General features: G+C 40.6%; 1 protein-coding gene across 1 annotated transcript in view; it reads left to right on the forward strand.

The window, feature by feature from the left end:
- Positions 1-4065: 4065 nt before the first annotated feature.
- IL1R1 (interleukin 1 receptor type 1) overlaps positions 4066-26424 on the forward strand; it is an 81019-nt gene continuing 58660 nt past the window's right edge. The window contains exon 1 of the mRNA XM_055121482.1: positions 4066-4101. The gene's annotated coding sequence lies outside the window, so the exon portion shown is untranslated. The remainder of the gene's footprint in view (positions 4102-26424) is intronic.

Genomic DNA, 26424 nt, shown 5'->3' on the forward strand with positions numbered 1-26424 from the left:
TAAATGTTAAAGCTCTAGAACCATGCTGAATTAGTTGAAATACCAAATGAAATTGGGAGTTAAAATCACGCCCACGATCCTATCTGGGCCTCTCCTAAGAACCAAAGATAAAATCTTTTAGGCTGTTACATACCAGACCAATAACCAGTCTGGCTCCACAATGACTTCAGCCGTTGCCATATAGATGATCAAGTTTTGATAATATGATAATGACTGAGTTTGGACAAATTGTACTCAGGGACAGGAAATTACAATTCCTTCCCAATCCCCAGGTCAGGATTGCTGGAAGTACCTACCTAGATGTTCATGAATAATCTAACTTCCTGTCAAAGAAGAATGCCAGAAGCCTTGCTATCACCAATTAGAAGCCCAGAGAGAATTAGACATAAGTGGCAACTAGATTTTCTGGTAAAATCACAATGAGCATGTTGGAACTCTGACGGTTTTCTATGTTAGTGGAGTTTGTTGTGGATTCAGTTTTCAAATAGCCTTGGACTCATTAGCCAGTGGCTTCCTCTCTTCTATCTGGGTGTCTGTGCCTGGACCAGCCTTGGAGTCTCAAATCATTGACAGCCCATTTGCTGGCCACAGCATACAAAACAGGGGAAATGCAGTCCCACCTTTAAATAAGCTGAAATCAGCATTCCTCAAACTTCCTCCTGACTCAGAATCATTAGTGTACAGATTGTTACTTACTCCCTCCAATGGGAGCACCCTGACCCAACCCACACATTTTCTCCCTTCCCTCCTCCATCTTTTTCTTCAGCAATCCCAGCCCCCCCCTCCCGTGGGATGAGGGTTAGAATGACCTTTGCCCATGTTTCCCGATCTGGAACAGTGCTTCTACTACATTTTAAACCTAATTATTGAACATAAATGTAGCTTTTAGAAAATACCTCTTTGTGTGACCCTTTTGAATAGAAAACAAAGAATTTTTTGACTGTTGTTTTGTTTTGGGGCCACACCTAGTGGTGCTGAGGGGTACTCCTGGCTCTGCAGTGAGGAATCACTACAGGTGGGCTCAGGGACCATATTTGATGCCAGGAATTGAACCCGGGTCCACTGCATGCAAGCAAGGCAAGAATGCCTTAACCACTTTACTATCTCTCCAGCCCCTGAGAACATTGATAACAGCTCCCTAGAAATTATTTTCATGTTTGTCCTGAAACCAAGGATGTGTAGTATTTTCTTCTCCCCCACTTTATTTAAACAACATGGTTTACAAAATTGTTCATGATGATTTGTTACAGGCACTCAATATCCCAACACCAATCTCACCTCCCATTGTCACCTTCCCTCCAACATTGTCTCCATTTTCCCAACCATCCTTTTAAGTCTGTCTCCATAGCAGAATAATTTAAAAAAATATTTATTTGATATTGCTTGTTATCTCCAAATGGCTTCTGGAATGATAAAATATTACTTCCGTAAAAAAACTGTGAAAATTGCTTTATCTCACCATGTGGATATTAAGTCATTGTCTGTGGGGTGTGTAGTGTTCTTTAGAATGTTTGGATCAAAATACATTCAGTTTTTATTAATTTTCATGATATAAGCACAGTGGAATCAGGGTAGGGTAAAAATTGTTTCTTGGAAGAGTGCTATGATATTCCACATACTCAGTCTAAGGCTGGTAGCAACAGGGGAATTGCCTTTTCTGCTTTTTTTCCCACCTAACACAATCCTATCCTATTCTTCTTTACAAAGTTGTGCAATGCAATTTCTCCTTCCACCTCTTGCTAAATACTTCAAATGAGCAAGTGATCAGTGGGTCAGAATTTGGAGAACTATTTAGTGCCAGCAAGACATTGAAGAAATCGCTTGATCACTGCAAATGAGGGCCATAAAACTGAGCACCTTTGGAAATTATTAGGGCTTTTGGTGTTTTCAATAACTGAATATCTGACAAAAGTGTAACTTTGTATGTGAAGAATGGCATTCTCCCAGAACCCAAAGTCGGATCTGGGGGGGTGTCCGGTCCTATGCCACTCTCTTGAGAGAACAGGAATGATGTCAGAAGCATGCTGTTTAGCAGGGATGGTGGAGTCTCCCATGAGACTAGAAGCTTCTGTAAGGCAGGCCTGTGACTTAGCATACACTCACAAAAGCTGCCCCTTCTGAGAACATCTCGTCCCTCTGCAGCCTCCAAGAATTCAAGAATTCTCAGCTTCACTGGGAGAGTAAGCTTCATGCACTGACTCACTACAATGTCAGAAAATTTTCTTTCAGTGGATGTTTGGGAAGAAAATGCAAAGCAGATGTAACCTTCCTATCTATTAGCTGCTGACTCGTCTTAGTGATTCAGTGATGCTTAGGATGCGATCTTCTTTTTTTTTTTTTTTCTTGTTTCTGTTTTGAAGGTAGTGGCTCTTTTCTTGCCACTTGCTCGTTTCTTTTCTTGCTCTTCTCTAAGTACTGGATTATAACTAGATGGAGCAATATAATTTTCTTGTGCATAACCCTTCTAGTTTTTTCTTTTGGAATAGTTTGGAGGGCCCCACACTTATTTTACCTACTAGCTGTATTACAGGGAAAAAATCACTCAGCATTCCCTGGAGCCTGAAGCACCCACTTCCTTGTGGGATCAGTTCAGTGAGGGGAGCAGTGTCACCTACTTTGGGAAATGCTGGAATAGTTGGAAGGTGTGAATGGTTATGAGTGACCTGCTGAAGCAATCGTGATGTGAACAGGGATAGTGCTGTGCTATCTGCCCTGTTTTGGTCCAGATTTGATGGCAATTGATAGAACAGTCAATGGACCAGAGCCTCACTGATGCTTCATTTAAATGGGAGGAGATGCTTTTGCAAGGCAGGTGCTTTACCACCGAGCCATTCCCAGGTCTGCACCATCCTTTCTATCTCTGTTTGGTTTTGGGGCCACACCGCAACAGTGGTGCTCTGAACTTCCTCCTGGTTCTATGCTCAGTGATTACCCCTGGGAATGTCAGAGGACCCTCTGCCATGCTGAAGATTGAATCCAGGTAGGAGGAGTGCAAGGCAAGTGCCTTATCCATGTACTATCTCTATGGTCCACTGAAGCCCCCCTTTTAAGAAACCATATGTGGAGAGAGCCAAGATAGAATTGTAAGTAGATATACATGCTTACACCCCATGTACACACATGCAAACACACACATACACATTGTGCTTGCTACTTGATATTCTCCTTGATCACCAGTTGTGACGTATAGTAAAAACATGGATCAAAACCACATAAAATAGACTCTTAAATGTAAACCAAGTTAGAATATGTGAATTCTTTCATAAAATATTCCAGGAAAATCTGAGTCAAGCATAAGTCTAGACTTACGCAGATCGTGTTAATTGATTATAGAATGTTATTCAAATGACATCTTTGGATAAATTTAGTGTTATATTTGTTTGAAAGTAAATATTTCTTTTTAAGTAGTAGTCAGGGGGTTGGAGGCATAGTCGGTGCTTGGAGGTGGCTCAGGCAGTTCTTATGAGCCTCGTGACAAGAAGATCCTGTTTGCATAGTGCACTTGTGAATATTTCCTCTGCCCTCTTCAAGTAATTGAGTAGGAAAAGCTCAGGCTAGGCTCTAGTGAATTCTGTGCTCCAGAATTCATAAATGCACTCTAGTGTTTAGGAGATTTTTCCATAAACTCCTTTTTTTTTTCTTTTTGGATCACACCCAGCAATGCACAGGTGTCACTCCTGGCTCTGCACTCAGAAATTACCCCTGGTGCTGCTCAGGGGACCATGTGGGATGTGGGGGATTGAACCCAGGTCGGCTGTGTGGAAGGCAAATGCTCTACCCGCTGTGCTATTGCTCCAGCTCCATTTTTCCGTAAACTTCTGTTGTTGAATTTTAATGACCAACTGACTCTTGGTTTTTCCTAACTCTGTGGGAGAACTAGGCAACTGAGAAAGTCAAAAGCAGACATGTGTGTGTGTGTGTGTGTGTGTGTCTGTGTGTGTGTGTAACACATGTTATCTAAACAGCACACATTCCTGACTCTCTTCTCCGGGTAAGAAGTGGCTGGCTTCAGGCACAGAAAAAGACCCTCCGAGGGTTACTGGGAAGTGAGCCCTTCCCAGCCTTCTTTCCCAGAGGCCCCCAAGAGGCTAAGAGGAAAAGGTAGGCTGCTCACTTGCTCTTTGATTTTTCTGTATGCTTGTCTTCTATCCTGGTTGTTTACTGGAGCATTCATTGACGAAGCATTTAGCAGGGGCAAATGGGATCTAAGAAAGCTGATAATGGTTCGCTACTTGTTGAAACAAGATTTTTAGGTTTCTTGAAGTTATCTGTCTCTGTAGGCGTATTTCATCCCAAGATGTGTTTGAGTCATATCATCTACGGTTATGTAAGTTTTATTCTATGGAAGACTATGAAATATACAAGATATATGATATATTTCTTATATGCTATGTGGTACTTATAAGTCATAAATAGTTATGTAACATTTGTTAAATTCTGAGGTTAAGTTTGATTGAATTAGAAATAAAGTCTTTAATAAATTCAGTTGCTGCTGTCAGAGTTGATTGATTTTATCACTTTCTGTTAAGGCTCTGTAGTTTTAGAAGAATGCAATTCGTCTCAGTGTTTAACAGAAGGCATTGTATTATTAGTAACAGACATTCATTGTTAATATTTGAACCTATAAATTATTTAGCAAGACTTGTACATGTTTCCCTCAGTGAAGGATTTAAATGTAATCTTTTAAGTTCCATAGTATGAGCAGTGGGGCTAGAGAGATCATGTAGAGGGGAATGCACTAGCCTTGCACGCAGGCCACCCGGCTTGGAGCTACAGCACATACGGTCCTCTGAGCACCAGCAGGAGCAAATCCTGAGCACAGGTCCAGGCGTAAGAACTGAGCACATCTTGTGTGGCCCCCAAACCCAAAATAAAAAGAATATATATATCAGTATAAAGAGGCTTAGGGATATAGCAAATGTGACTTAATGTATGGCTGAGCTTCAGTTGATTCCTTGACACCACACACAGACTTATATACAACATACAAATATACACAGACTCCTCTAAACATGTTCTTTTTCTCAAATCTTGCAAATCTTTTTTATTTTTAAAATTTTATTGCATCACTGAGAGATAGTTACAAGCTTTCATGTTTGGTTACAATCCCATAATGACCAAACACCCATCCCTCCACCAGTGCACATTCCCCACCACCAACATCCCCAGTATAGCCCCCCTTTCCCACCCTCCCGCTGCCTCCATGGAAGACACTATTCCCCATACTCTCTCTCTCCTTTTGGGCATTATGGCTTGCAAAACAGACGCTGAGAGGTCATCATGTTTGGTCTATTATCTACTTTCGGCATGCATCTCCCATCCCAACTGTTTCCTCCAGCCATTATTTTCTTAGTGATCTCTTCTCTATTCCATCTGCCTTCTCCCCTCCGCTCATGAAGCAGGCTTCCAGCTATGGGGCAATCCTCCTAGCCCTTGTATCTACTGTCCTTGGGTATCAGCCTCATGTTATGTTATACTATACTCTACAAATGAGTGCAGTCCTTCTATGTCTGTCCCTCTCTTTCTGACTCATTTCACTCAGCATGGTACTCTCCATGTCTATCCATTTATAAGCAAACTTCATGACTTCATGTCTCCTAATGGCTGCATAGTATTCCATTGTGTAGATGTACAAAGTTTCTTTAACCAGTCATCTATTCTAGGGCACTCGGGTTGTTTCCAGATTTTGGCTATTGTGAACAGTGCTGCAATGAATATATAAGTACAGATGTCATTTCTACTGTGCTTTTTTGCATCCTCAAGATATACCCCAGAAGTAGTATTGCAGGGTCATATGGAAGCTCAATTTCTAGTTTTTAAAAGACACTCCATATTGTTTTCCAGAAAGGCTGGACCAGTCAGCATTCCCACCAGCAGTGAAGGAGAGTCTCTTTCTCCTCTCATGCACGCCAGCACTGGTTGCTTTTGTTCTTTTGAATGTGTGCCAGTCTCTGTGGTGTGAGATGATATCTTATTGTTGTTTTGATTTGCATCTCCCTGATGACTAGGGATTTATAAATATTTTCTTCCTCTTCCCTCCCCCCTTTCTTCCCTCTCTCCCTGCCTTCCTTTCTTGAATTTTGGGGCCACACCTGGTGGTGCTCAGGGCTTACTCCTGGCTTTGTGCTTAGGGATCACTCTGGGGTTACTTGGGTGCCTGCGTAGGGTAGAGGGAATTAAGCCCTGGGCAGGACGTGTGCAAGACAACTACTGCACTATTTCTTTTGCTCTTATGCTCCTTTTTCTAATGGGCTTGAAAAAGTAATGGAAACCTGGAGCTTCCCTTCAAAGGCTGGAGCTAGAGTAGCTGGTTTGTTCAAGTGCTCAGTGCCCAGGTACTGGAGGCCTGATGTCTGTGAGGCAGAGAAAAGGTTCACTGTCTCTGCCAAGTGTGGATCTGCGAGATAAAAGAAGGAATAAAGGCTGTGTTGGAGGGGAGAGGATGAATTTGATCTTAATACTAGTCTAACAAATTAGAAAAGATACTTAGAACCATCTTCACTCAACATGCAGTTGTCAACATTATCATTATCATTATTTTCTTAATTTCCAGGAACCTCCCAAACTCTGCTCGGTGTCAATCCCAGCAAATACTTGGCCAACGAGGCAAGGGACCAATGGTTGTCTGAGAATTTGGTGCTGTTTAGGCTCTTTGGGGACTGTCAGGGAATGACTAAGTCTTTAACACACAGACCCATCAGGGCACAGGTCTATTAAATCCACTTCAACAGATACATGAGCAGGCTCTGTTCACTGCTTCAAATCAAATTTAGAGAAAGTGAGTCTGGCTAAATAAAGAGATGAGATGTAAAGTCTGTGATTGAAACATAGATATTGCAATCAGGGTATTTTTCTCTGAGAATTTACATCAGAAAAAAACTTATCTATCCAGTGTCCCTCTCAGCTAGACCCTGAATGGTGAATGGTTGGTCATGGTGATACGTTTCTTTCTCCAAAAGATTTTTCATCACATCACTCTGAAAATTTATAATATATCATGTTATAAATTCATGTGTCAGATGGTAAACATTTGGTTGTTACCTTTATTTAAACATTACTAAATCCCAACACCCTTAGAGATAAACTTTGTTATCACTGTGATTATTTTTTCCTGGATTAATTTACGAGAAATGGTATTGTGGGTCAAAGCTCAGGACATGTTTTTGTCCATTTCGTTTGTTTGTTTGGGGGCACACCTGAGAGTGCTCAGGGCTTTCTCCTGACTACATTCAGGAATCCTGGCAGTGGTTAGGGCCCACGTGGGAAGCTAGGAATTGATTTCAGGTCTAGCAAGGGCCCTACACGTTATACTATCTCTTCAGTCCCCGGTTTGGGAGCCTTTTTTGAAGCCAATCTAGAGAAAAACATAAATTTATACATTCAGTACTGTAGAAACACTTTCCCCCCCCACTTTACCCAATGCAGGACTTTACATTGGAAGAATCTATACAGTTTCCCTCTCTTCGATGTGACTTTGAAAGCGAACTTAAAATTTTTAAAAAACATTTTTTGGAAGGGGACTGATCTGATACTTGAAAAAGGAAACCTTCTGCTTTTCTATTCTGCCCTTTAGGGTTCAGTGTCTTGTTGATTTTGGTTATTCATTATCAGGACAATCATTTCTTACAAAACTATGCCAAGCACACTTCTGAAGTTTAGGACCTTATTTGACCAGATTTCATTGCTCACCAGGTCTTTTCTTCTTATATTTTTACCAACACACCGCAAGACTTTTTGGTTTTACCTATTTTTTGTGTACAATATTCAGCGATAATGGTCCACACACACCCTCATATTTTCATACTGGAATATAATTATATTTGATAGAGGATTCCTTTTTTTGAACAGAAAAAAAATTGTCCTCTTCCTGTCATGTTGTTTATTAAGTTTATATTTTTGCATTGCAAACAATTTTGGGATGCTTCACATGAAAACTTGGACAATATTTTCTGGTAATAAAGTTGAAAAGTTTGTGTTGCTGCTTATTTATATATTTATTATTTATTTGATTCAGGAACAGGTAAGATCTGTTTGGTAGCATATGAAATAATTTTGATTAAAAATGGTTTTAATTTGTTATTTATTGGCAACATGCCATCCTTCTCATGCTGTTTGATCATCCCTCACCTGTTCTTTTCTGATCCTTGGTAAGAGTCCTTCCGAGGGGCCAGTTGATATGTATTTTTCTCTCCATGGCCAGATTTTGGGTCTGAAGCCCCACATATGCTCAATGAATATTTCTTGAGTGAGTCAAGTCAGTAAGGAAAAGAATATCTCAAGAGAGAGCCACAGAAGACTTAAAACTCTGAGTTTTTCTGGGACACAGTGATTGTTTTATTTGATTTGTTTGGGTTGGTCTCAGTTTCTATTGAAAAAAACCTCTAAAGTTCTAAATGAATATTAAGTACATGAATACAAACCAAATGTGATGACTCAGGATAGTGGAAAACAGAGCTTTTGTAAATTAAAGTCTCATGGACTTGGTGTTAGCCTACCAAGTACAGACATTCACTCTGACTCCCAGCCCCATGCCAGGTCATGAAAATCATGACCAAAATAATGTTTAGTAATGGTTTGGACTTGGTACTCAATAAATAAAGATTATAGTTAATACTTAGTAGAGTATTTTGTGTTTGTGAGAGTTGATTATCAGTGTATCGTATGCAGGTCATCATTATTTACTATCTTATTTCTCAGATTAAGCAATGGAAGCATGGAGAAGCAACACTGTATAAAGTAGTTCATACACATTTGGGATTCATGATGCAAACTACTTATTCTAAAATTTTTGTGTTGGTGACTGAAATACAGAGACAATGTCATGATTTTTGTACTACTGTGATGATTGTGTTATTTACTTGGGTATGTAGTTACTGTTTACTGAGTTTTCCCTAAGTAATGAGCTCTGTCTTGGATTCTCAACATTCATTTTCTCATTCATCTTTCTCATAACCTTGCAAGATTGGGTATTGCCATCCCAGCTGTGAGGCCAAGAAAACTGACTCTCAGAAGTGAGTGGTCAAAGTTTCAACAATCATTTTTCCCCATTTTTATTTTATTTTTATAAAGTTGCTCACAATCATTTATTACATTCAATATTCCAAGACCAACCCCACCACCATTACACCTTCCCACTAACATTAGTTTGAATTTTCCACCACCACCCAAGCCTTCCCCCAAAGCAGGTCTTAGGTAATATACTTTGCATTGCTTGTTATGAATAATGCATTAAAAATGACCCAAAAAAGTTTTCTTAAAAGAAAATGTGTGGAGATTGACGTATCTCAACCTGGAGCAATTAAGCCTTTTTATAAGAGATTACTAACATGTTGTTATATGTTGAGCCTTGTTGTACTTATATTGATTGATTGATTGATTGATTGACCGAGATCAACTACCTTCTACCTTAACCCCATGAAATTCGATGTGTTTTTCTAGGTACATCAGTGGAGTAAAGTGTGAAATCTCTCTCTCTCTCTCTCTCTCTGAAATCTCTCTCTCTCTCTCTCTCTCTCTCTCTCTCTCTCTCCCTCTCTCTCTCTCCAGGACTCCTAAAATTTTAAATAGGGTGATACAACTTGAGATGACTTTGGGGTCCAGAGGCATCTCTGCAGTTTATTGCTTTCTTCCGAGACTCAGTTATGAATCTTTGGATCATGGCCATTATTGAGCTTATATGGCACTGGAGGTAGTGTGTCAGCATGACTCCCAGGCTCCCGGAAAGATGGGAAAATGTGGGAAGGTCATTCATTCCCAACTCCCTGAGAGCCTGGAGATTTCAGTCATAAAAGCTGTGCACCTGAGTTTTTGAGCCTGTGGTGATCAGCTGTGAGCATGGTGGTGATTAGGTTCTGTTGGGTCTGGTGTCAGTTTTACCTGCCCTGTTATGGGTGCCCTGGAAATGAGGTTCTGCCTGGTGTGGAATCTGGAGACATCTCTAGGTTCAACAAACAAATGATCAAACAATCAAATGCTCAATTCTTCCATCCAGTGGTGTTAGGAGTCTGACTCTACTGCATTTGGATGTATCTGCTGCCTGAAAACTCAGTCAGCATCCCCTCTGTTGGGAATTGGTGGTGGTGGATAGCAGAGGCAGTACTTAACTTCTGTATTTGAGTTTATGTGTTTATGTGGTCCAGTGTAGATTGTATCTGGAATTGATTTTCAGAAAGGACATTCCTTGATGATGAGAACTGAAAATATATTGGGAAACTTTCCTCTTGTTTCATATCCATTAAGCCCACAGTTGTGAACCAAGCAAGTGCTAAGAATGTCTTCAAGTAGACTGGGCTGGAGTAGGCATGGAAGTAGAGGCTCACTTCTCTTGCTTCTTGGACCACTTCTTTATTTTTGCTTAATTGTTTCAGTTATAAAATGGGAACAGAAATAAGGCTTAAAATGACATTTATTTTTCTGTCTGACATTTCAACAAGATTTTGGAAATACATTTAAAAAATAGGTAGTCCATGATTTACTGACCTTTGAATAGACAACACATGATGCAAGATCTACTTAGTAATGTCTCTCTTCCACTTTCCCAAATGCTATTTCCCTCTTTATTAGTAATGGATAATGGTTATTAGTAGTTTCTTGTATCCTCTTCAACATTTTCTCTGTTTTAGTCAAATTTCTATACAGGAAGATATTTATTATAAGATACTGACTCACAAGATAACGGAGGCTGAACAGACCCACAACCTGATATCTGTAAACTGTAGCATCAAGAAAGCAGATGGTGGAGTTCAAGACTTGAGAACAGCAAAGCCAACGGTCTGAAGACTGGAGAAACATGACCACAGATAGCAGAAGATGATCAATATTCAGTTCCAAGTCATCTCACAGTTTATTCTCCCTGCCTTTTTGCTCTGCGCAAGTTTGAAGGACTATGATGCTCATCGGACACTGGAGACAGTCCTCTGTTTAACTTAGCTCACGCATCAATATTACTCCCCTAGAAGTACCCTCCTGACACACTCTGAAATAATGATTTACAGCTCTCTGGGCATTCTATTGCCCAGTCAAGTTGACACATGCAATTAATCATCACAGCACTTGTTCTATGTCTTTATCAAACTTGATGTGTTTTTAATCTTTTACTGATCATTTTTTTAAACAGTTGTCTGCAATCTTTTCCCAGTACTAAATGGTTACAATGAGTAATATCTGCCTTACTTTGTGTCATTTTGCAGAAGGGTGAGCAAGCACATTAATTGTGTAAATTCTAAGAAGTGAAATTGCCGAATCAAAGCTTACATACATTTGTGATTTTGATGTATATAGCACTGTAGCACTGTCATCCCATTATTCATCGATTTGCTTGAGCAGGCACCAGTAACGTCTCCATTGTGAGACTTATTGTTACTGTTTTTGGCATAGGGAATACATCATGGGTAGCTTGCCAGGCTTTACCACGCAGGCGGGATACTCTTGGTAGCTTGCCAGACTCTCCAAGAGGGACAGAGGAATCGAACTCAGGTTGGTCTCATGCAAGGCAAATGCCCTACCTGCTGTGCTATCACTCCAGCCCTTTGATGCATATATATATTTCAAAATTATCTACAAACCTGCCCTCAGATTATACCAATAACTCTACCAGGAATGTCTGTGAGAATGGTTTTCCATGTCTCTATTCATGCCATAAAGTAGAAAACTTTATAAACTTTGATAGTCTCACTGGTGGTAGAGTATGTTTGGTATGTTTTTAGATTTTTTCATCTCTCATATATGACTGATGGTTTTTAAAGGGAAACTTTTCAAGAGCAGTTTTAGGTCCTCAGTCAAGGGAAGAGTGAAATATTCAGGGATTTATAATATATCACATTCCCCCAGATGTATAGCATGCCCCAGGAGAAATAGGCTCCAACTTTCTAGAGAGGTATATTTACTCAAATTAATGGACATGCATTGACACATCATTGTCACCCAAAGTCCTTATTTTATACTAGAATTCACTCTTGGTGGGTAGAGTTCATGGATTTGAACAAATGTATAAATACATCTCCCTATTGCTATAAGAGAATTCAGAATAATTTCACTACCTAAAATACCTTTTGTGCTCTCCCTGTTCCTTTTCCTCCCACTCATTCTGCCTCACTCCCAACTACTGATATTTTTACTGTTTTCACAAGTTTGTCTTTACCAGAATGTTATAATATAGTTGAAATTTCCTAATACACAGGCTTACTAGAAAGACTTTATTTACTTAACAATAAGCATTTAAAGTTTACGCATATCTTTTTATGATTTGATAGCACATTTTATTTGAATGCTGAATAATATACTGCTTTCAGCATGCCACTTAATTTACCTGTACACCAACTGGTGTTTGATATCTTTGTTGCTTCCAAAGTTGGCCAATTATATATAAAATTCCCAGAAACATCCGTGTTCAGAATTCTGTGTGAGCATAAGTTTAAACTCTTTAGCATAATTCCAAGCAATGCAGTTTCTACATTGTGAAGGTATGTTTAGTTCTCTAGGAAACTGCTAAAGCTTCTTTCAAATCATCTGTAGGTGAGAATTCCTATTGTTCTGATTCCTTGCCAGCATCAGTGTGGTCAGTGCTCTGAGGTTTGGCCTTTCTTAGAGGTCTTGAAATCTTTGAGATCAAAATCCTTTCTTTGGGTGAACAACTCCAAAATGATCCTTAGAAGACTCAGGGGTCACTTTTGGCAATACTTGGTTAATCAGGCCCATGGTTCAATGTTAAGACATAGAATTCAGTTCTGTTCAGGTCTTGGATGCCAGGGACCAGCAAGGCCACACCAAGCAATGCTGGGATGTGATGTAGTCCCAGCAAATGATTTCAGGTGGGAGGCATGCAAGGCACACCCTAACCCCTGAGTTTACAACCCTTTATTTAATCTATTATTTTTCATATTGCATTGTGTGTGTCCCAGCCTTGAGATGTCACAGTGGGTGAGAGACATGTGCTTATAACAATTCTGTTCTCATTCTGGATTAGACCATGTATGTCTGGGGAAAGTTTACCTTTTTTCTATCATTTCAGGGGAAAAGACTAGAAGTAAAAACACCTCAACTTCTGTTTTTTTTGTTGTTGCTGCTGTTAAAAAAGAAGATTCCTTCCTTGGCAATGATGCCCTTCTTGGCTGAGGCAACAGTGTTGCTTCTGATGACTAACTACTCAGTAATTTCTGCTAATATACTCTAATATGGACCACAAAGCCAGCATAATCCAAAGTCATGAATGGGCTCTGCCACTCTATGGACTGATATGGCTTCCTGATTCTATTCCCACAGGTAGTGAGAAAATAGAACTTTGATAAATCCAGGAGAAATTTTTCGTAAACCTTTGCTTAGCTGAGGCTTCATTTGCTGCCATCCTCATCTCTGCTCTAGGCAGATTGACTGCAGTATGTCCTGGAGACACTGACTGGAAGGTATGGCTTGTTACCTGGGGCTTGCCTAGTGGTTCCTTAGTGAACTGAGCCTGGCAGTTATCTGACCCTTCTTGATGGGCAATTTTCAGGTATTCTTTGTGTTCCTGTTTGGTTTTGTTGTTTGTTTGCATTTGTTTCTGGAGCTACATTGAGCTATGCTCAGGGACTATTCCTGGCTCTGTACTCAGGGTTCTCTCTTAACTGTGGTACTGGGCATCAGACCAGTTGACAGCAGGCAAGCAAGTACCTAAACCCCTTTACTATCGCTCAGGCCCCTCTTTATGTTTCTCATGCATTTTTAATTTGTCCTAAGGAACCTAAGGTTTAGAGGGAGCAGGCAGTTTCTCAATAAGCTGTCAAATGAACAGAGGGTAATGATTTGAATATGGATCTGTTGAGCTTCCAAATTACCTTGTATTTTCTTGTGCTGAAATAAGGGAACTCAAAGAAAGGAAAACAGACCAATGTGATATCTCTGTAAACTGTCGCTGAAGGGATATGAGAGCTAAAATTTTTCAGAGTCAGTTCACATAAGCACATGATTAAGGAGCACTTCAACATCTGATGGGAAATTATAATCAAGATTGGTATATATTATCTGCAAGCTAGTTTTTCATATAGGATATTATGGAGTGATATTACAGAGAGAGATAGTAAAGTGGGGAATTTACTTGCCTTACATGAGACTAACCTGGTCCCCAGCATTTTATTTGGTCCCCCAAGCCCTGCCAGGAATGATCCCTAAACACAGAGCCAGGAGTAAGCTTTGAGCATTGCTGGGTGTGACCTACTTCGTACTTCCATCAAAAAAAAAGTTATTGTGTACAATGGTTGTTTTACAGATTATAAAATAGCATATAATATTTAAGTTAATTCACATAAATTATAATGAAAATGTACAAATTCAAGTTATAAATTCAATATGATATAATGATAAGGTACAAATTCATGAAGGATGGTGTAGCTCTTTCTCTGGAATGGTTAAGCAGACTGCCTAAAAAAGGAAGAGAAACTTGACATCACCAAGAGTCCCTGTTAAAAGAATAATCTACAAAATTAAACACAAAGATTTACAAGATTATTTTTCCCCAAAGAAAATACATGGGTAGTGATTGACTGTCTAATAAGATTCAGCTGATTTTAAAACTCTCATGTGACTTAGCCATGACTGTCACTTTTGAACAAATTTCCCTTAAGGTTTAAGCATTATCTAGATTAGCATAGGGGGTTCTTGAGCTGACTCATGGGGTTGCATTTTTACTATTGTGATTATGTGGGAAATTACACCTGACATCACTCACAGTACATATCATCAACTTCAAAATTTAAAATTTATTGAACTGCAGGCAGAGAGTATCTTGCCTGCATGCCTGGCTGTCTTCCCTGGGGCCCCTCAGAGGGGATGGGCTCCAGTTTCCCTCCCCACCCCGAGCAGAGCTCCCGGCAGCCGAAGACCACCAGAACCTAGCTACAGCTGTGCTCAAGACCCCTCTCCACACGTTCGGACAGGCCTCACGCATGAAGGTACCGTCAGAGGAACCCAGGAATCCAGAGAGAGACTTAAAAGCAAGCTCCCAGAAACAATATCTTGTAGCCTACTTCTCCCTCTGGGAGAAATTGGCAAGCTTCTGAGAGTTTCCTGCCCATGGGAATTTACTTGCCTTGCATGAGACTAACCTGGTTAGTCTCATGGGACAGCCTTGCAAGCTTCCCATGGTGTATCATATGCTAAATCCAGTAACAAGCTGGATCTCATTCCCCTGAGCCTGAAAGAGCCTCCAGTGCGACATTGTTGAGAGGGCCAAGCCGAGAGAGACTTCTAAGATCTCAGGGAAAGGACCAATGGAAAGGTCACTGAGCCTGCTTGAGAAATCAACGATTAACGGGGATTTCGTGATTCATGATTGAACTGCAATATTAGAGTAGAGGTTTTTTTTTACCCCATTTGTAATGTTTAAGAAATTTGTGAAAAGTAGTGTGCCAAAGTGCAGAAACTGGGAACCCAGGAAAATGAAAAATGTTAGGAAAGAAGTGGTGAAGAGATGCTCTTGAGTTAGACACTTAGAAGCACATTTAAAAAGGATATGCAGAACATGAATTTTCTAGAGAAACATTCTTTGAATTAAAAAGCAGTTGGAAATGAACTTGGTTTTGCCTAATTCCTTGTGTAGGGAAATAGCAAAACAGTATTGATGCATCACTGAACCTCCCCAATTACATTCAGACACACCAACCACATGCTAAATATGATTATCCTCCTCCAGGGACATGGCAGGCTGAGGCTATGTTCAAGGCCTGGATGCACACTGGAATTACCTGGGAGCCTTAAAATTTGATACCTGATGGGGCCGGAGCGATAGCACAGCAGGTAGGCATTTGCCTTGCACGCGGCCGACCCGGGTTCGATCCCCGGCATCCCATATGGTCCCCCAAGCACTGCCAGGAGCAATTCCTGAGTGCAAAGCCAGGAGTAACCCCTGAGCATCGCTGGGTGTGACCCAAAAAGAAAAAAAAATTTGATACCTGAGCACAACATGTGGGAGTTCTGATGACATTAGTCTAGTGTGCAGACTTTATGGGAATTTTTTTTTCTTTTTGGGTCACACCTGGCGATGCTCAGGAATTATCCGTGGGTCTGCACTCAGGAATTACTCCTGGCAGTGCTCAGGAGACCATATGGGATGCTGGGAATCGAATCCAGGTCAGCTGCGTGCAAGGCAAACACCCTACCCACTGTGCTATTGCTCTAGCTCCTTTATGGGAATTTTTACAAACTCATCAGGCAGTTATTCTGTGCAGTTGGTATCATGTGGATTGAGAACCACTGACCCAGGAAGTCGACAGCCATAAATTCAGTAAATCACCCAAGTAAACAAGAAACTGGCTAGAACAAGGCTGTCCAAAAATGATTGCTAAATCCTGCCTGCTGGGGAGAATTTAGGTCTGTTTCCCAGAAAACGTGTCCCCTGAATTTATGAAAGGCCTTCTGTCCTTTAAAGTGTGGTGGAAAGGGGTCATGTTAGTGGAAACATTCATTCATTTGGTGCAAATGTGAGCATCTGTTCTTTCTAAGCTATAGTCAGTTGGGGACAGAGCTTCTCCCTGTACAGTAACAGTGAGAATTCAGGCTACAGGATACCTGGGTTTCAGCGTCCTTGAGATGGGGAGGCAAAGCCAACCATCAGAAAAGGGACAGTCAACCACCCTTTTCCCCTGCCTGGAGGGAAACCCTGGACTCTCCTCAGGAGGTAGTAGACCCAAGTTTAGGATGATCCTGGGGAAGAAGAATCACATAAAGGGTATAGGAAGGGTGGCAAAGGGTGACAATTGGGACATAATCAAAAAAACTAGCTTGTGATTTTTTTTCTGGTTGCCTGGAGCCAAGAAGCTTCAAGAGAAAGGATGGATATCTCTTAGAAATCTAGAGTCAAGGGGCCCTAAGCCTGGTCTGGAACACACAGTGAGGTCTGGGCTTTCTCCCAGGCAGTCAGGAGCCCTGCACTGCAGGTTCCCATTGCCAAGACTGAAGCAAGGGATAAGCAGGGACTTGCTTTATGTAGGTCACACCTGCCAGTCTTGCCTGTTGAGGTGGGTGAGCCCTAGGTCTTTCAGACTTTCCCTATGAGTGGCTCTATTCACCTTTTCCAACTTCTAATATTTTCTTTGTTCCTCCCCACTCCTCCAGCTGAAGAAGAAATTTGAGAACTTCCCCCTCCCCCACCTCCCCACACACTATCCTCTGGTCTCAAGTAGTAACAGTGAAACTCTGGATTAAAAAAAAAGAGAGAGATTGTGTTTGAGATCTGATTATTAGCATGGTATTTACTTATAATTTTTTTGACTTATTAGCAAAGATGGTTGCTGTTGTTTTTATTTTCTTTTTTACCCCAAAACCAAATGAAAGTGGAGAAAGCAACTATATTCTAACACAAACACCAATATCCTTCTGAAAATGATATTTATAGATTATTATATCTAAATGTGACGGCATATTTTTTGAGAATATGACTTAATGAAATTTAGTCATAAAAGAAATCCATGTTACTAGTGATTTAACTTTTAAAAAAGTGGAGTGAACAATTTACCTATTGTGATCATTTCGTCTAAGTGATTGTAAAATATCAAAAGTCTTCAATGAGTGCTTTGTAGTGTGGAAGCATCACAGAGAAGATCACAGCATGGTCATTATCTCATAAAAAGGTTTGCTTTTTTCTCCCATCTGAAGAAATAGGTTAGCTAGACTTTCCTGCTAGCTTGATGTTCTACACTTGACTTCAGAGTATTTTATGAGCAAGCTAATGTTCTTTTAATCCTGGAAAATTTGCATATTTATTGTTTGTTCTTCTCTTTACTGTTCAGCTCTTGTTATTTCATAATCCCTTTGTGATATTTGTTTGGCCTAGTTTGAATTTAATGATAAGCGGGGAGGGCGAAAGATAGACTTCGAGACATAATGCACATTTTCACACTAATCTTAAATGCTTGACAAAGTAAGGAAATAAAATAGTGGAAGGTCTTGGTTTCAAATGTCGGATGATATTATCCTATTTCAAACCACACATCCTATTTTGGATTGGAAAGATTTATTATTTAAAATTTTGAAGCAGAACTGAAAAGGCTGAAGCTGGAGGCACCTTGGATCTCTCCTGACTATGAGTTAATGCTCTTTGTGGCATCTCCATGCATAGATATTGTTGCTTAGCTTTTTTGTTGACATCACAAAACACAGGAGTTGCAGCTATTACTATCGTTATCAACTTTGCAGATCAGTAAACAGACATCAAATTTCTCCTTAGGTACTTCTGGACTCAATGAACTGACTTGGAGTCTCTATTCTTTATTCTTTTCTGAAATACCCCATTCATTTATTTATTTGACTCTAAAGAACACTGGAAGCAGCTTGTTGTTGTGTATATGTGGGTTCAAGTTTTTATGACCCCTTAGGGATAGGGAATGTGGGTTTTTCAGAAATCATCTGCATTTGTGTTTAGAGGGGAGGGGTGGTATTTTGCTGAAAAGAAAACATTTACTCTGCCTGATGTTCTAAGCACTTCAGTGTCAAGAGCTCCCCTTATTAGTAAGTCCTTGGAAAAACACCAAAGCTTGCTAGTTCTTGTACTTTTCCACCAAAATCAGTCTTTTGGCATGCTAAAGAATCAGCTTGTAAGAATCAAGAAAAGAAAGTGTTTACTAGTGTGGACTTCTAGTTATTTATGCACAATTAATTAAAACATAAACTGACTGGGGCCAGAAATACCCTATAGGGATTATAGTACATGCAAGGGGTCAGTTTTATCCCACATGGTCCCCAGAGCATCACCAGGTAAACCCTGGAGCCCTGTGAGCACCATGGGGCTAGTTCTGGAGTCCCGGGCACAGCAGAGTCTGAAACAGCACCACATCTTCAGACCCTCACATTCAAATCAACTGCCTAGTAGCTTGTCTGAGAATCTTGGGGATGAACCCTAGGTCCCCTGAGCACCATATAGAAGACCCTCATCAGAACAAAATAAACAAAATATAAGCTTCTTATTACACTTCAAAAGCATGCCTTTGTTGAAGTTTCTTTCCTCTTAAAATGCTTCATGCTTGCATATTAAAAGGTGGGATATTTACTATAGAAACCAAATTGCACTGCCTCTGGGCTGATGAAAATCAGAGAACAAATTCCCTGTAGTGAGTAGTTCTGTGTGTGTGTGTGTGTGTGTGTGTGTGTGTGTGTGTGTGTGTTTGTCTTAACAACATCAGATCAAATTCTGGAACTGAAACCCCAATGACACAATTTCGAAATGAAATTTTAACATTTATGGAAACACCAGGTGTTAAGAAAGACACAGGGCACACCTATGCCAGATGTCCCTCATAGTTCAGCAGGAACAGATATAAGAGTTTGATCAGAAATTATGTTACAGGTGCAGACACTCAGTCTAGTTGTGCAGGTGGGTTTTAGCTGTCAATCACTCTCATGGTCAAAACCCCCTCTAGGAGCTAAGGTCCCTTTGGGGATTTAGATATCAGTGTTGTGATTCTGGAAAGGCTCAATCTGAAAGCCTCCCACTGAGATTACAAACTTTTCATTGATTTCCTCTATAGAACTGACTTTCATATTTTATTCAATCAGCCTACCTATATTTCTTTCATGTGATTTTTAGCATTAGAATTCTTCTGTCTTTGACTTCGACGTGTAAACTGAGTGAGCACATGTATTGTGGGAGTCTTGTGTTTGATATGTATGTTGTGTGATTATCAATATTGTATATTGTGTGTCTTGTATGGATATGTGTTGTGTGATTGTTTTATTTGTGTTGTGTGATAGTGTGTTCTGTTGTATATGTATATTCTGTAAGTGCGACTTGTAAATACTTTACGTGATATGTATATGTTGTTTGTACATGTGTATTGTGTGTATGATCAATATCTGGCACTCATAGGCTAGACAGTCACTTTTATAGACTATGACCTATAGTCATGCTCACATTTCTGTCTTCATTGTTACTCTTATGATGAGGCAACTCTAAACTGGCATAAAAGAATTGTGGGAGCTCAGATGGGAAATACAGACTATAACTTACTGCACTCTTGCTCTCAAGCTAAGCCTTGAAGTAGAGTCTTATTTTCACCCTTACCTTCTCACACATGATCTAATTCTTGCTTATGTTGGTAATTTATTGTTTGTCTATAGTCAATAGAACGGAAGTTCTGCATGACCAGGGATTTTGTTTGATTTTTTTTTCTGATATATGCCAAATACCTTGACTGCTTGGTATGGGATATGTTCTCAGAATAATTTTAAAAATTTTTATCATTTTATGATAGCACCAATAATTTTACACTAATACCTCGCAGCAGAGTCTGGAAAGCTACCCGTGGCATATTCAATATGGCAAAAACAGAAAGAAGTCTCAAAATGGAGATGTTATTGGTACCCACTCGAGCAAATCAATGAGCAACAGGATGACAGTAATACAGTGATACATCAGTACTGTTATACCATGCCCAACACCGAAATGCCAAATTTCTTCATTGTTATCTCAAAGACCTTTTCCTACCCCCTTCACCCACCCCACGCCTTTTTAGACCAGTTTCATTGACCATATTTCAGGGTTTGTTTCCTTTGGGGATCATCTAATTCTTTAATTTGCTTCTTTCTACTCTGCTTTGAATGAGATTATCTGCGTTTTCCTTTTTCTCTCTGACTCAATTCAGTTAGAATATATTTCAATTTCATCTAAATTGCAGCAGAATACATTTTTTCTCTTCACTCAGTGATGGTAAATTTTAAGGCTAAAATCCTAAACAGTGAATCTTCCAATCCAAAATTGGATGTGCGAGTTGAAATGGCATAATACCATCCAAAATTTGAAGCTACAACCTTTCAGTATTATATCATTACTAGTGAAAGTTTTCTTTTCTTAATTCTTTACAAACTTATTTTCATTGCATTGTGGATATCAACGAAAGCTTATTTATTTACTCATTTCTTGTTTACCACTGGAGGTATTTCCAGATAGTGGCTATGGCAAATACAGAGATAAACACTGGTGTACATGAATCCTTTCTGATTAAAGTTTTAGTATTCTTAGGGCAAATGCCTAAGGGTAGGATTGTGGGGTTCTATGTAAGCTCTAATGAGTTTTCTGAGAAATCTCCAGAATATTTTCCAATGAGTCTGAACCATTTTAGAGTCCCACAAACATTGAATGACAGCTACTTTTTTCACCGCATCTGTAACAATACTTATTATTTCCATATTTGCTTTTCATATAGAAACATTTTTTTCTTTTTGGGTCACACCTGGTGAAGCACAGGGGTCACTCCTGGCTCTGCACTCAGGAATTACCCATGGAGGTGCTCAGGGGACCATATGGGATGCTGGGAATCGAACCCGGGTTGGCTGTGTGCAAGGTAAACACCCTACCCGCTGTGCTATCACTCCAGCCCCAATAGAAACATTTTTAATGCTCTGATATCTCATTGTTGTTTTGACTGGAATTTCCATGATTACAAGTGACGATACACACTTTTTCATATGCCTGCTGGATACCTTAATGTCATCTCTGAGAAAGTGTCTGTTCAACTCTTCTCCCCACTTTTTGATGGGGTTGTCTGATGTTTTGGTTATTGAGCTTTGGGAATGTTTTATAAATCCAGGATATTAGTAGTTTGATTTGTAAGATGTGACACCCCAATCATTAGGGTGTCCCTTTTTTTTTTTGCTTTTTGGGTCACACCTGGCGATGCACAGGGGTTACTCCTGGCTCTGCACTCAGGAACCACCCCTGGAGGTGCTCAGGGGACCATATGGGATGCTGAAAATTGAACCCGGGTCGGCTGCATGCAAGGCAAACACCCTACCCACTGTGCTATTGCTCCAGCCCCAGGATGTCACTTTTTTTAAGGCCTCATTTCTATTGCAACACAGAAGCTTCTCACTTTGTTTTAGTCTCATTTATTTCTGGTTTTCTATGCCAGTCACATCATTGGAGACTCCTCTGAGATCAAGATCTCAGAAAGTTCTGAATATATTTTCCTCAATGAATTTCACACAAATAAGTTTAACATCTAGACCCTTAATTTGTTTTTAATTATATTTTGTTTATAGGTAAAATAGATGACCAGTTTTATTCTTTTGCTTGTGGCTCTCAGTTCTCCCAGCATTCACTGGCTGAAAAGCTTCTTCTAGCCCCTTGGTCATAAATTCACTACGCACACATCTTAGTGTTTCTCTCTGGGCTCTCAGTTCTATTCCATTGATTTGAGAGTTGGTCTTTGTTCTAGTACCACACAGTTTGATTACCATAGATTTCTAGTAAAGATGAAAGTCTGAGAGTACAATGCTTTCCATCTCTGGTCTCCAGACTGCTTTGGTTATTCTGAGAACCAAAACTTGTTTTTGAATGAAAAATGTAAGAATAATACATTTTTGGTATTATTTTGGTCCTAGTCAAGGATTTTTCCAGTAAGTCTTTCAGCATTCTTTGCTTCTCTCTGCCTGCCAAGATTAAACTAGTCTCCTACAGGGATTGCCTTCCCGCTGGTAGCTTGGAAGATTCTGACTCAGAAGTATTTCTCACGAGGTGTCTTATTCTACTTACTATTGGTGGGAGCAACTGGCCGTAGATCCTTGCTACATCCTAATGACGGGGAGACAGGTCTCACAGAGGTATTTGGGTTTTTAGTTATCACTGTTCACACTGTGAGCCTTGCCATAACCACAGATGTGACTCCATCCACTTGGTTCCAGGAAGGCTTGGCAACTTCTCCCATACTCTTTGGGAAACTCCCTCAGCACAGTATTTCTGCAGCTCTGTGCATGGTTAGAAGTTCTCATTTGGAGTCTCTGTTATCTGGGGGGACATTCCTTCAAGCCAAGCTATTTCAGGGAAGAAGGGGGCCACCCAATAACCATAAGTATCTTTTTCGTCTTTAAAACTTAAGCTTTTTTAAAAAAAAATTTATTGTGCCACCATGAGATACAAAGTTTTCATGTTTGATATTCAGCTATACAATGATCGATCACCCATCCCTCCACCAGTGCAAACTTTTCACCACCAATATCCCCATTTTCCCCTCCAATTCCATCCCAGTCCTTACTTGTCTCTATGGCAGTCAATTGCTCAGATACTCTCTCTCTAGTTTGGGGTATTATATTTTGCTCAGATATTCCCACCACCATTCAAGCCTGCCTTCCAGGGACAGACTCTAGATCATTTATTTTTCATTGTTCACTTTGCATATCAGGAAATGTCGCATGGCCATTTTTGCGTTTTGCTTCGGAGGAATAGTCCTGGTATGCACATACTGGAGCCATGCTTGTAGAACCTCATGGTCGACAGGATTCCTTCTGGAGAAGGCTTGGGAGACTGCACCTGCTCCATCTAGGGCCTCCCAGTGATATCGGCTGGGTATGGGGCCTGGAGAATTATCCTCAAACTTAAGCTTTGGAGTCAAAATTTGTTTTGTCCCTTTTTCTTTCACATGTTATTTCCCTGGTTATGTAGCACTGTAGCACTGTCATCCCATTGTTCATTGATTTGCTTGAGCGGGCACCTGTAACGTCTTCAATGTGAGACTTGTTACTGTTTTGGCATATCGAATATGCCATGGGTAGCTTGCCAGGCTCTGCTGTTCGGGCGGGATACTCTTGGTAGCTTGCTGGGTTCTCCAAGAGGGATGGAGAAATCGAACCCAAGTCAGCTGCGTGCAAAGCAAACACCCTCCATGATCCTGTTAGTGCTTCTTAGTCATTTTTTGAAGTCAATATATTTTTTAATCTAAAATTTTAAACATTTAAAAAGATTAAGGAACCTCCACTCACAAAGTTATTCATCTTTAGTTTTCAGACATACACCAATCCAAAGGCAATCAACTTGCCTCTGCAGGTGCGCCCAGTTTTCCCCCCACCCCCCAGCTTGCCTCTTTGATAGGCACATTTTATTTTCTTTTTGGGTCACAACCCGGTGATCTCAGGGGTTACTCCTGGCTCTGCACTCAGGAATTACTCCTGGTGGTGCTGAGGGGACCATATGGGATAATCGAACCTGGGTTGGTCGCATGCAAGGCAAACATCCTACCCACTGTGCTATCTCTCCAGCCCCTATAGGCACATTGTTAAGTTTGGTTATTGTAGTTTGGGTCCTAAGCTTTCAGCGCTGGTTCTATAATTTAGACATATCTATGTATCACACTTCTACCCCACCGATGTGCCCAAGATACCCTGTCATCTTCCATCAGTTTCTTCTTATATCCCCATCTCCCTTGATATGTTTCCTTTTATGTTTTGTTCACTTCTACAATCTAGGGTCAGGAACAATCTGAGTGTCACGCCTTTGACACCTTACATTCCCATCTCCTAGTGCTCCTTAATCTTTAGTTGATGAATCCAGTCTTCCTTCTTGAATTCTGAGATGTAAAACCAAGTTTTAAAGTTTCAAATCCCGGGGCTGGAGCGATAGCACAGCGGGTAGGGTGTTTGCCTTGCACGTGGTCAACCTGGGTTCGATCCCCAGTATCCCATATGGTCCCCTGAGCACCTCCAGGAGTAATTCCTGAGTGCAGAGCCGGGAGTAACCCCTGTGCATCGCCAGGTGTGACCCAAAAAGCAAAACAAATAAACAAGCAAAACAAAAAACCCCACTAAAATTTTAAATCTGTCCCCTTTCTCTCTCAGGAAAGTTTGGCACAGCTTCTACTACATTTTAAGATATATCTTGCAGTAGACATCAGGCCTAGTTACTTGGTACCCTTTAATTCTTTGTCTATTGCATGTGCTATAATTAATAACATTTGGACTAACTTATGCTAAAGTCTGGCAAGGGCTTAATTTTTATACTGGAGACCACAGATGAATCATACATTTATTGTAGCTCCATATTCCTCTCTGAGAAATCATAGCCATTTTTCATTTAAAGGATTAAAGCTACATAACAATTAAAGGGTGACTCAGAAAGAATTGTTTTATATATTAACACAATATAGTTCCTAATACAAGCTGGAGCGATAGCACAGCGTTTGGGCTTTCACCTTTCACGTGGCTGATCCGAGTTCAATTCCTCCGCCTGGCAAGCTACCGAGAGTATCGAGCCTGCTCGGCAGAGCCTGGCAAGCTACCCATGAGTATTGGATATGCCAAAAACAGTAACAATAAGTCTCTCAATGAGAGACGTTACTGGTGCCCGCTCAAACGAGCAACGGAGTGACAGTGACAGTTCCTAATACATAAGAATACCCTTTTACTCAAATAAATGAAATCAGTACATTTTAATGCATTATTTGGACTTTCTGTCATATTAAGGAAAACTAAATAATACTAAAAAAACTAAATAATGTCGGTTCCCCACATCTTATATGGTCCCCTGAGCACCACCAAGAGTAATTCCTGAGTGCATGAGCCAGGAGTTACCTCTGCAATGCCTGGTGTGACCCAAAAAGAAAAAAAATTGCTTTGTCTATATCTATTTGGGAGTCTGAATATTATTCGTCCCAAGACCCCTGAAATATAAATGGAATATAATTCTTTGAGGATAGTAATATTATAGACACAGAAGGGCCTGGCAAGCTCCCTGAGGCATATTTGATATGGCAAATACAGTAACAATAACAGGTTTCATTCCACTGACCCTGAAAAGAGCCTCTAGTCATTGGGAAAGATGAGTAAGGAGAGGCTGCTAAAATCTCAGGGCTGGGGGGCTGGAGCAATAGCACAGCGGGTAGGGCATTTGCCTTCCACGCGGGCGACCTGGGCTCAATTCCCAGCATCCCATTAGGTCTCCTGAGCACCGCCAGGAGTAATTCCTGAGTGCAGAGCCAGGAATAACCCCTGTGCATCGCCAGGTGTGACCCAAAAAGCAAAAAAAAAAAAAAAAATCTCAGGGCTGGGATGAATAGAGACATTACTGGTACCCACTCAAGTAAATCGATGAACAACGGGATGACAGTGATACAGTGAAATAATACTAATCACTGTATTCGATATGCCAAAAAAAAGTAACAAGTCTCACAATGGAGACGTTACTGGTGCCCGCTTGAGCAAATCGATGAGCAACGGGATGACAGTGATACTGTCATATCGAATGCACCAGGGATAGTTTGCCAGGCTCTGTTGTGCCAGCAAGATACTCTCGGTAGATTGCCTGGCTCTTGGAGAGGGGAGGAGGGATCAAAACCGGGTCGACCGAGTGCAAGATAAACACCTTACCCGCTGTGCTTATTGCTCCAGTCCTGTCACCCCATTGATTACCAGGGTTGATTCGGCTGATCTGGCTGGCTAGGCAGGTGCCCCCTTCCTCCCTTCCTCCCTCACAGCTCCATGTGCATCCCTTCCCAAGCTGCTCACGCGGTGGAAGAGTACGGCCTTTCTTCCCGGAATAGAGACGGACCGGTCTTCTGTGGAGGGTATATGAATAATACTAATACTAAAGAAAAAATGTCTCACCTCAAAGGGTCTCTCCTACTATGAAGGAAGACATGATTTTCCAGATAAATGGACCAGTGACTACTCAGGGCATGGCCAGTCACACCCGAA

Source organism: Sorex araneus, chromosome X (genome assembly GCF_027595985.1).
Source record: "Sorex araneus isolate mSorAra2 chromosome X, mSorAra2.pri, whole genome shotgun sequence".
Classification (NCBI taxonomy): domain Eukaryota; kingdom Metazoa; phylum Chordata; class Mammalia; order Eulipotyphla; family Soricidae; genus Sorex; species Sorex araneus.